This window comes from Parus major, chromosome 8, assembly GCF_001522545.3.
Source record: "Parus major isolate Abel chromosome 8, Parus_major1.1, whole genome shotgun sequence".
Lineage (NCBI taxonomy): Eukaryota > Metazoa > Chordata > Aves > Passeriformes > Paridae > Parus > Parus major.
The window spans coordinates 15,647,198-15,658,271 of NC_031777.1; positions in this window are offsets into that span (position 1 = coordinate 15,647,198).

Here is an 11,074-nt window from a genome sequence, read left to right on the forward strand (position 1 = left end):
ACAACTGGGGCTCCAAATACCTTTGCTCTAGTGTAAAAATTCTGCTGCCTGCAGAAAAGGGTAATTTATTTGTGAATTCCTGCATTATTTTAAGGCTATCTAGACCAGTGAAATCTGAAGTAACTTTGGAGTACTCCTTTTACTAAAATGGCAGACAACAGTAACTGGATTTGACCACCTGTATGACTGCAAGTTTTTGACATGCTTTGATCTCACTCTTTTATCGACTCCAGAGGAATGTGGGGCAGATCACATAAGAAAAGTCATTACTCCAAATTTAGTACGTTTGCCTTTTGCTGTCAATTGGCTTATTCTGTCATTCATAACTTACCTATTCTCCAAGTGTCATTGCTACCTTGCAGTACTTCTACTGTGACAGAACCAGGGGCAGGGTTTGATTTGCACCTAAGTTAAAACTATAACAGACCAGCCTCCAAACTCAGTTGAACTTGAGGACAGATTGCACTGCCAGTGCTTACATTGCAGTTATCCTCACTTCATGGAGCCATGGGCTGATTCTCATGTGGGATCCAAGTTCAGGATGCCTAATCCCAAAGCCCTTTCTCAGCACCAACTGCCAGGATACAGCCCCCATCTTCTACTGATTCCTGCTCAGAGTTCTGTTGTTTTGGGTTTTTTCCCCTCTCCAATCCTAAGGAGATTTGAGGATGCACCCTAAAAAACCACAAAGCCATCCTGTACACTGAAGTTTGGGGTCCCAAGAGCCACCCTGCAGCTGGGTCTGAGTGCTGCACAGACCTTTGACAGAGCATTTACCCTCAGCTTCGGGAGAGATCAGGGTAAGAAATAGGGGTTTGAGTGCCACAGCTCTGTCTGTATTTGGAAGCACACCCACAATGAAAATGCTTTTCATCAGTCATCTCTCCAACAACTGTTGAAAACAGTATAATCTGCTAACATAGAAAACCTAAATTGCTTGCAGACGAAGCACTGAAAAAGCACTTCTGTGATTTAACTCAAATCCAAAATGCATGAATTGACAGCTCTAGTACTTAGCTGCTTGAAGTTTCTGTCAGAATTTATCATTTCCCTAGTTTGTTTTTCTCTAGTTTCATATTTTAACCCTTCTCCCTCCAGATTCATGTTTTAGAAATATGATTTTTAAGTGCACCAGATGTTTAAATAATAGCAGTGCACTGGGAATACAGACTTCTAAAATTAACTGCATGGATGCTATGGGCTGAGTCTGGGAAGTTGAAGCAAAGCTTCAGAGCAGGATGAAGAATAGAACCATTTCTTAAGCCCACAGCATTTTCCAAGTACTAAAACTTACTTTAATCAGAAGAAAAATGAAAGGATGTTTAATCTCATGAGCTTTTTTGTTGTTCCTACATGAAGAAGAGCCACATTCATCAATGGTATGATTACAATGAAAACAGTGCAACTACCTCAGGGATACCAAGAATTTGGCCCAAGTAGATATCTCTAGAGGAGCTATTGACAGCTGTCCCTACATATTGTTGAGAATATACAGAGCTAAAGACATCCCAAAAGAAATAGAACTGGCTCCCATTTTTCTGACCTTTGGCTGAACTGGAGCTCCTGGATGTGAAGGCTGCTTTACCTCTATAACACTTCTGATCATCATTAAATTTTCTTCAGTGATCTGTCTGAAAACATCTTCCTAACTGAGGAGCTACACAGCTGCACCTGGTGTGGCTCTTGCAGCTCTGAGCTACTGAGCCATGCACTTCATGGGATACAGCATCTTATCTAATTTTAGATATGATGCAACGAGTGGGGGTAGTTCACATGAGGCAGGAGGGATGAAGCCCAGCAGCTCGAGCTCAGAGCAAGCACTTTATAGTTACTAACTGCTACTTCCAAAATAACAGAGGTGTTTATTACTACCAATGCACATTTATGGGCGTGATTGAATAAACAAGCTCTAACAAGGACAAACACTTCTGGTGGAGAATATTAGGACAAGAATCAAGCAGCTTGCTGTCCTCAGGTGACAGCTGAGGCTGCCCCAGTGCTGCCTCCCAGCCTTCCCCCTCTGATGTTCTCCACTAAAATGCTGTAGCTGGATGAGACATACATACAGGCTTTCTTCTGCATGGGAACAATCTCTTCCTCTTGTTCAAGCACTCACAGACAGATTGCTTAGTTCAAGTGTTTGGTTTTCTCAACAGCTTTCTGCCTCTCTCCAAACTAGTCTGCTCATAAACAAACTCATGCACATAATCTCTATATTAGTACAAAGAAGCTCTACTTTTAGGGGAGTCTATTTGCCAGAGCAGTGAGCTCTCCTGACCAGTATCCTGGCTCCGTGCTGTACTGGACAGAGGCACTGGTTACATGACCTGCTCCCCTGGCTGACACCCTGCAAAGACTTAACAGGCTGTCAGTGGTGGGCCAACTTGCATCATGCTTTGGGCTTGGATGTTTTGAGAGGATTCAAGTCTTTCACTGCCATTAACCAGGCTTAGATTGTCTTGTCTCTGAAATTCCACCATGGAATTACCCACCCTTTTGTCCACTGCCTTTAAACAGTTAATCGCACATCTTTTACTGGTAGCAAAGCTGTATCAATAAATCATATTCTAAAAAGCACAAACAGCACATTCTTAATGAAAATATCTTTTACACATCTAAACGATAAAGTAAATGTTTGAAAAAGAAGTCTCTAAATTTTTTTCATGGTATTTTAAAACAGTCATCTCAAAATAAACAAGAAGAAATGTTTGTTAATCATCTGGAATTTTTAATTTCCTATTTTGCATGGGAACCTGAGTAATCAGACATATGGTATGCTTCTTAGCTGGGAAAGGGGCAGGATTAGAATAGATCCTCAAAATTAGAAAGCACTAAATTACAAGCAGCAGTCTTGGCTGCTGAAACTTAAAACAATGTTTTGTGTTAATTGCTGGAACAGGATAACACTGAAAAAAACACTACACATCTAAATGATTCCCTGAAATTCCTCTTGATTAGCAGGAGAGGAAATCTCAGGATTGGGGATGAGCTAGTCCATAACTTACCTGCACAGAGGGTTACCTGATACAGACATAGCTGATAAGGAGCAAAATGTGACTTCTGTATAAACTCAGTAGCTTTAAGAGTTGGGAGATTCCTAAGACAGTAGAGGCTGGTTAGATCAAACTAGTATTATTTTTTGATTTACAGTGCCAATCATCACTGAGCCAGTCAGCAATGAAAGCATGTCCTGGTGTAAGTGTTCCTGCTGGGTGTGAAATCACAGTCCATGGGCCACACTGCTGCTCTGGAACGCACAGCACATCAGTCTCGTTTTAGACTGCTGTTGTTCTTTCAGTCAGGAGGGCAATCAATGGCAGCAGACAGCTCCCAGCATTTTCTGCGTCACGAGACAAGGCCCACGCAGAGGATGAATGGGGACGTGTTCTGCTGCTTATCCATGACACAGATCCAGGCCAACTCACTTCTGCCAGCGGAAGTCGGCGTGGATCGTGCGCTGTGCTTCCTGCGTATTCGTCAGCCACTTAACGTGGAATGCATCTGACCCCACTGCAATTATGTCTGCTATGTTCAGACTTGCCTCCATTTCAGGTAAAAGGGGTTTTTGCCACTGTTGTTTTCAAGTTTTTATTTGTTCTTTGTGGTTCACTGGAATCATTTGAATCGAACTATTGGAAAAACATCCCACCAAAAACATCTTTGGGATCTTTACAATTCAGCTCTGGCTACTTCCCTCCACTTTAGTGGAGGAATGGCCAAAAATACCATGTGTTTCATTGCAGTGTTTGGGAAGACTGTTTGGAATAAGCATTTGTGATGAGGGGACATAAATAATAGCAATCTGTGGCCTGCACTATTTGTCAGTCCAATGTCATGCCTATTCAGGCCTTAGCATGCACCTGATATTTCCATTTTCACTCTCACCTTTCCTCAGTTGTCAGTGGTTTGGTCTTCTCTGGGACTACACCAAATTCAGCCAACTCAGTGACTTCACATTTTAAAGTCTCTATCATTATTTCTAGAAGTGATTTTGTATCCTCCATGTTCTGTCTGTGAGCCATTCACACAGGTAATATATGATAGTCTGAGGGCTCCAGTCTTCCCTTCTCAGAGCTGGAGGTATTTGTGGCGGATGTGATTTGAGGACTTGTCCAAGCAGTCCAGGCTGCATTGCCAAAACTTTCTATCAATATGAACAACTACCACACTATTCAGAATTAAGGCTGCATGTATTTCCATATACATACATAAAACAAGCCCTCATGCAGCTGAGATAAGAGATAGGGTTGTTTACTATAGCACAAATTTAAGAGGATGAAACATCCATGAAAGCTGTTTTGGTCTAGCCATTGGTTGAAATGGACGTGGTGCATTGACTCTGTTCACCAAGAGGCTGATCATATACCTACACTTGAGAGGTTTAAGACTCAATGCTTCAAAGAACTTCCCCTATAGACTGTTAATAATAATTTAAGAGACATAACTGTGCATTTTCCTTTGCCTGCCTTCATCTGCTGTATTGTGGTTTTAGAGCACTGTATATGACAAACCTTCCAGGAATCTCAAACACTAATTGAAGTTCCACTGAATCACTTAAAGCAGCTGAAAAACACCATCAGAGGCCACACAACTGCATGGAATGTGATGAATTTCCAGGAATAGGATTGTTTCCTGGAGATTATTGTGTAAAATACAAGTACAAAGAAGGAACAAAGGTAATGGTGACAATGTCTACACTGCTAGGCTATTTTAGTTTGTGAAAAAAAGAATGAAGAAAATAGACAAGCTGTAAGACCTTTGCTAGGCTAACAGGAAGCCTAGATGTCAAGAGCAGACTCTGAAACAAAGCAGTTCAAAATTATCTCAGCATAAAATATAACTTTTCCATGATTTTATCTTACAAAACCAGATCCACTTTTAGCTTGAATGAATTCCTAATGGAAAAGTTAAGAGCTCTATGTCCATGCTTCCATCCTGCAGTAATAAAAGAACGACTAGATAAAAGGCAATAATTATATAGAAAAAGGTAAAGTCTGCAGTTCTGAGGAGAGAGGATAGCAGTGAATTTGGGGAACACAAGCAACAGGAAATCTGACCATTCATTTTCATTAAGAAATCAGTTCTGCTGACTAGGACCTACTCTGAAGCAGAGGTTATGCAGAAAACTTTCAGAAGAAAGTATCACATAGCATGTGCAAAAATTTGGCCTCTGTATATAACAAAAGCAATCCTTCCAGGAGAGCTTCTTTCTCTTTTCCTTCAAAGAGACCCTGCTCCAGCATTCTGAAGGAAGCCTTATTTAAAGATAAGTGGACCCTTACAAGTACGAAATCTGGTATGGTTTCAACCCTGGAAGTGTTTGCTTCTCAACTTTATCAAGCAGATCTCAGGTCCTGACACTAGTTATAAGTGAGTGAATTCCGCAGCTTCTACTTATACATCAGGCATCAAATTCAGGGACATTGGGGTTACTGTTCAGTGTTTGTGTTCTTCCTGTTTCAAGTGGTAATTGTACAAAGATGCTTGGCTGGAACAGAAGAACAAGGTATAGCACTTTGTGAAACCAGTTTTCAAATGCTCTCTATTTCTGATACTTATTTACTTTTTGGTGCAGCAAATAGAGAGATGCAGGAATAAAAAAAAATCCCACTTATGTGCATTGAAGGATAAGCAACTAGTCACAGGCAGCTTATCAAAATTTAAAGAACAAGGATATGATACTAGAGTTACTTTTCATATTCACATATTGCAAAGAACAGCCTGTATTCATACAGCTAAACTCCCTTTTTGCCATCAACAGAGCTTCACCCAGACTGCCAGCAGGACACAGTCAGTGGTGTCTGTGACCCCGAGTGTGACAGGGAAGGTGCAGACCAGCCCAGAGCTGTGCCATGGATGCACCACACCATGCAGGATGAATGGGGATCGTGCGACTGCCCAGGTCCACGCTCAGTGCTGCTTTAGCTTACCCGTGCAGACATTTCTGCACAGCTGCAGGAATATCTGCAGGGAGGGAAGGAGGGAGGGGAGGGCAGCAGAGCCACCTCCCTCAGCAGAACCATCAGCTTGTGCCAGCTCGTGCTATTCATGGAATTTCAGCTCAGCCCTGACAACAGCACTGTATGCCAGATAGATAGACCTCCTCCAGGCTTACACTGGGAAAACATGCAGCAGTGCCAGCCTACCAAAAGTGATGCACCAGCTTTGAACAGAGAATGGGAAGGGAATTTTTTGCCCTGCACCTGTATTTGCCATTACCTCCACAGCATGTCAGTGGTGTAGCCTTTAGTCCGTGCATCACAGTACAACTCCCCCACAAAAGGCATCACTGTGCAGAGGTACAGGGCTAGTCCTGAGGAGCTGGGAGAGCTGCATGGCACAGCCCACAGCCCTTTGTGTACAGCCCAGAAATAGCCAAGCTGCATTAGCTGAGAAGGAAGACAGCAATACAGGCAAGCCCAACCAGAATGGAGAGCAGTCTGCATTCCCTCTTCCGGCATGTTTCTTAACAACTGAGGAGAGAACGCCTACAGGATAAAAAAACCAAAAAAACTTGTCAATTACTGTTTCTTTTTCTTCCAGTCTAACAAATAAAACCACACTACTGGCTCAAATTCTTTGAATTTGACAAGAACATTAAGTCATTATGAAAAAACAGAAAGACAGGAAATGATGAGCAACTTTCCAGCAGAAGCAACAGCAACAATGAAAACCTTGATTAGTTAAAGCCTTGATAATTACACCCAGACAATCTTGTTTTGTGCCTTCCAATAGATCCATCTTTCTTTTCTCTCTCCCATCTTCAATGTTTATGTTAGACTTTGCTGATAAAGTTGAAAGCTGAAAAGAGCTTTGATATATATATATATATATATATGCATGTATAAATGCACACTTGAAACTCTGATCCATACTCTCACTGAAAGCATTGCTTTCTTCACCTCTTTCAAACTTCATTAAACGTGGAATGGATGAATTGACCCACAGGTTACTGCATCTGTAGTAACAAATACAGTTTCTGCAGATTTCTTAGAAGGAAGACTATTTATATCACATTCCCAGAGGTAATTAGTTAAAGCATAAACATTAGTGATGCAATCTCTGTCATTCCTCTAGTAAATACTGAATGTGCTGGTTGACTTCAAACAAATATTCCAGAAAAGTCTCAGATATACAGAAGGTCCTTCAAGTTGAATGAAGAGAGATAACTGGCTACACAGGGGAGGAAGATAGTGTTTCCAAAGTGTTCCAGCCAAGAAAAAGCCTCAAAGATTAAGTTAAAACACAAAAAAAATCTGTAAAAGGGAGGTCACTTTTAAATAACTCAAGTATGAGGAAATCTTCAGGGACACTGATCTGTAGAGCAGGCTTCATTCCTTAAGTTGTTTATGAAATGATGCAGTATTAGATTTTTCCTCCTGGGTTTCAGTTTTCTCAACTTCCATCCAGTTATGAAATAGTTTGTCAGACTTCAGACTGATTGAATGCATCTCCAAGCTAGAAACAGTAAAAATCATCTTCAGGTAGGAATGTAAAGACAGTACCCATGTGTCCTGAAAATCCTAGGGATCCCCAAGAGTCCTGACACTGATGAAGCACGTGTTGAACTGACAGGAGCCCTGGCTACACACATTAGTTGGAATACCTACAACTCTGACACACAGCTATGGCTCCAGACAAGCTCTACTGTTCTATCATCTTGGCTTTGCCACTGTTCCCCAAAGCACTCGCCAAAAGCTGCCTCATGTGCAGAAAGGCAAAGGCCTTCAGATTTTTTTTTTTTTATTTTTTTTTTCCTCCTGGTACCTTTAGGAAGCTCTCACTGAGAAATTACTAATTCCTGTCCTTCATCTTCTGTTCTCCTAACTTGGAGAGTGGCAGGATCAGGAATATGCCTGAAGATTCAAAGCATTTTTGAGTGTGTTCTCCTACAAGCAAGCAACCTTCCTATAATGATGTGGTAGTTGGTGCTGCAGCTGGAGAAGGTGATGTTGACCTCTGGTGACTAGCCTGGGGATACCTGGTGGCATGATAACAGTGAAATGCTTCTGGGAGCAGCTAGCCAACAATTTCACTGAAGCTGGAACATGAGAACAGTCACCCTCTTCATGGAAGTGAGCAGTTACACATCCCTTCCATGGAATAGAAACACCCAGCTGAAACAAAGACCCCCACAAAAGGCTGCCTTATAGCCTTCAAATATGCATGCAGAGAGATTTAACTAGAAGACAACTGCACAGTGACTGCAAACTCAAAAGAGAAAATGCACCCAAAGTGAAAGATTGCTTTCTTCAGTCCATAGACATCATGATGTAATCAAGGAGAAAATCAGAGGGTGAGGAGTCAGTTAGGAAAGCACCTTAGCTAGCAGCAATATAGTAAATAGATTTCTCAAAACACAGAAATTAAGCAAAAAGTGACAATTGGGATCCATTGTAAATAAGCAAAACAGCAGAGGAACACCCCAGCAAAAACACTTGTCTATTTTTTTGCTGACATAGCACAATAGGCACATTTCACCAGATTGTAATAAAAAATATTATTAGACACCTAAAAATTTGTCACCAGCAACCTATAAATTTGATTTTTAAATCTCATGGATTCTACAGAATTAAACCATTTCTTCAATTACATTTGAACATCATGTAGCTTATGTTATATTGTACATTCATAAAATAAAACTAGAAGACAATACATGATGCCTTAGAAAGTTACTCAGAACTTATCTACAGACTCAAAATAACAAGTGTTTTATTTTCCCATTTATTCAAACGAAATGAAGAAAAAACCACTTTCCATCAGAGCCATTCAAGATATCTGAAGAAATAAGATATTCAAGAAAAGGATAAACAAAAATGATTTGAGGACTAGGAAGAAGAGTACATTTCAACCTAGTAACACAGCCTAAACAAGGTAGTGACTTTATGCCCCATGTAGACTCCCATGAGAGATTCCCAGCAAAAGGGAAATTAGGTGAGCAGAGCTTACTTCCAGGTTACTAATCTGACATGGATTAGAAGTGGGAAGAAGATGACCAGAATTTATATTCCCTCCAGAATTAAGCTCTTTCTCAATGGAAAAGGACTTCTCATTTCCCAAGATGTTTTCAATTTAATACAACTTTTGTAATAGCAACATCAATCTTAATAACTCAGCTTATTTCTCAGCTTGAACTGATTAGCATCAAAATTGGGCAGACACAAATGCACATTCTGAATTCAAATCCATACATTAAAATAAGGAATTCCCTAGTGTTTTGCTGTTTGGGTAGTGCATTTGCTCTGCAAACAGTGAGGTCAAACTGGCATTGCAGCCCCCACATAAGCTTTCCATTCCTGGTTTCTAGTGTATTGCTCCATATTGCAGACACTGGAACTCAAGGGTGTGTTTGCAGTCAAACCTCAAGGAGCTTAATTTATAATTTGTATTTAATTCATTTAAATGCTTTTTTCAAGCCTTCTTTGTGAAGCTTTTCCGGTACCTGAAGCCTGCACGGCTGCCAGCCAGGCAATAGCGCCGTCAGGGGGACACGCAGGATGCAGTTGCCTGAGGCCGTGGAAAGTACGGGAATGCAGCAGAAATGCCTTATGCAAGTTCCTGGAGCATTTCAAAGCTGAAATAAATGGACATCTCAATGGGAGGTTAAAACAAAACAAAACACCCCAAAACTAAAACACTGCACAGTTTACAAATGCTCGCTTTAGCTTCCTGGGCAATACCTGATCATTTCTGAACACTTAACTAGTAACTTAATTTCCGAATCTTTAATTATCATACACACATACATTTTACATTCGTGTAACTGTTCGTAAATGACTGCAGTTCTTTTTGTTAGTGTTCCTCACCATATATTCTCTCTCTCAACTGGAGATGTTCTCAGGATACATTATCATTTTGGGAGGGAAAGGCAAAGATGTGATTTGACAAATATGTCAGGTCCCCAGTTGCACAGAATGAATTTTCCATGCTTCACCGGCAATCTGATTCAGTATCAGTATATTCAGCTTACACTAAAAAGCTCTCTGATTTTCTAGCATATTACTTTGGCTGAGAAAAAGTTCAGGTAAATGCTACTCCCTCCCCACTGACCTATGGACTTAAATAATTGCCAAAGAAGCCATTGACTTAACTTGATGAAGATGGCAAAAGTACAGCTGTTAGCTAAACAACTGCTAAGGATGCAAGAAGAAATCTCTTAAGAGGAGACTTGGACCTACAAACAAAGCTTTCCCTCCCAAATAGTATTTTTCCAGTACCCTTTGCCAGCTCAATTCTTTCAACATATAGCAGGCACAGCCTCTAAAATTACTGAGTTTGCCTCCCTATCTGTATGTTTCTTATTCCATGTTTTGTAGTTGGATATGGCCACTATGTAGGTCACTGTCTATTTCTATCTACAGATGACCAAAAGTGGCACAGCCACTGAAATAATCAGCCCTACTGTGCCCTTCCCAGCTCCTTCTCTCATGCCAGCACAAGCCTGCATTCTCTTACATACCAGGATGTAATTTTGTCATCAACTGTGGACCCTAAGGGAGAGACAGCAACCACAGTGATTTAGTATCTCCCCGACCTCAGTACAGAAGCCAAAGGAATGTTTACCTAGACACACAGGAGATAATTTTCTCTGTCATCTAGAAGCTTTAGGGGACTCCTTTGCCCTATGGAATGATTATGATGATTAAAACTCACTTAGGGGTGGGCTGTTAATGAGAAAAGGCAGTTGAAATCAAATGGCACACAGCTGAAGACAGAAAGTTGTGAAAAATACAAGAGGGATTTTGCAACTTAATGGAGCTCAAAGCATTATTAACCATAGTAGACTTCTGCAGCACAGCTTTGTTATTTTCTGTTAAAAACCCCAAACCAACGCAAAACAGAACAAAACAGCAGCTTTTATCAGGGAAAAAAAAATTCCCAAACATCAGCTTGTACTCTGCTCCACTTCTGTTTTGAGTTTGTAGTGTCCTGGAGCAATACTCCAAGGAAGCAAATGACTGAGATCTGAACTGATTAGGCCTGAAGTCTTAAAAGACAAGTTGTCATGCACTATTTGCTACTTCACTGCTGACTCAAGAACATTCAGCTCATGTGCATATTCCACTTCCCCATC